Source organism: Nannochloropsis gaditana (genome assembly GCF_000240725.1).
Source record: "Nannochloropsis gaditana CCMP526 unplaced genomic scaffold scaffold113, whole genome shotgun sequence".
Lineage (NCBI taxonomy): Eukaryota > Eustigmatophyceae > Eustigmatales > Monodopsidaceae > Microchloropsis > Microchloropsis gaditana.
Window position 1 is genome coordinate 51,671 of NW_005803840.1, and position 1,335 is coordinate 53,005.

Consider the following 1,335-nt stretch of genomic DNA (forward strand, 5'->3'; position numbering starts at 1 on the left):
AAAGGAGCCACGCGCGACGTGGCCTCTGGCGATGATGAGATGGGAGGCGGGGGGTGCGCAGAGGCTGTCTTGGAGGTGGAGGCTGCGGGTGGCGGGTACGCGGAAGCTGAGGCCCGTGGGAAGAGAGAGCCATGTCCGATGGTTTCGTCCCCCCCGGCTGGGCCCTCCGCTCTTTTGCCCTCGCACAGGCTGCTGCCGGTATTGTGGTCGATTGAGTGTTTTTCGTTGTTGCGCCAGTTGTTGTTGTTGGTCTTGTTGGTATTGCTGTTGCTGTTGTTGGAGGGGGCGGAGGCCGACGAGGCAAGGACCTGATTGCTTCCGGGGGTCATTTCACAGGCAGGAAAAGCCGGTTCCTCCGCCTTGCATTTCCAAGCTGTGCGTAGATAATTTTGGCATTACGACGTTCGTGGGTGTGTTGAAAGACACATGTTAAAGTTGACAGAGCTTTATTCCCTCCATCGCCCCCCCCATACCTTGGTTAGGCGAGCTGCGGGTGCCCGTGCTGCCGTTCGCCTTGCCCAAAAAGGAGTTGTCATCCCCCCTTTGCTCTTGCACAGATGCACCACCATCCTGCATAGTCGAGCCAGAGGGTGGGAGCGATGATAAAGAGACGACATGTGTGCGTGTCAGGGAGGCGGTCGGCACCGCATGAGGATGGCCACCTTGCATGTCTTTCTCCTCCACTGCTCCTCCACAGGCGGAGATTTTCGAATAAAACAGGTGCTCACTCCGTGACTCTTGAATACCTGTGCGTGTAGCATTTCATGCGGCAATTGGCGTAAATATGTGCTTGATAAGAGGAAAAACTGTGGCAAGGATGGAGATGATCGAGCGGCCCAGAAATCTTGCTTCGCTGCAAAGCATGTTCGGGGTTGTGAGGGACTACATGGGGGGAAAATCTCGGCCACCGCGCCAAAGAATATAAAGGTATTCCCAGAGTCATGCTGACAACGTTGTGAGGCAATTGAGCACCACGGCATACAACGTGAGCGCCGTGGCAAATGGCACCAAGGGGTTGTTCAAGCAGAGCGAGGCTTGATCTTCTCCGCTTTTCCCAACATTCACATAAAGCATCTTACGCGATGGGAACAGTAGCGAATGCAGCACCCACACCAGGCACTCAGACCGTCTAGCTGCCTACACTCCACGGTGCCTATGGGCATGTCCAAGGTCCCAGGGCCGGCAGCACATTTCTGAGACCCGGCAGAGATGGTGCCGTTAAATTGGTGTGACGATCCCGTCCCCGCTAGCACAGACCGCGTGCTCTCAGAACAACGCGTGCACGCTATCACCAACTCTCCGGCCCTGAGGGTACTTGGAGATCTTCACTGTGTA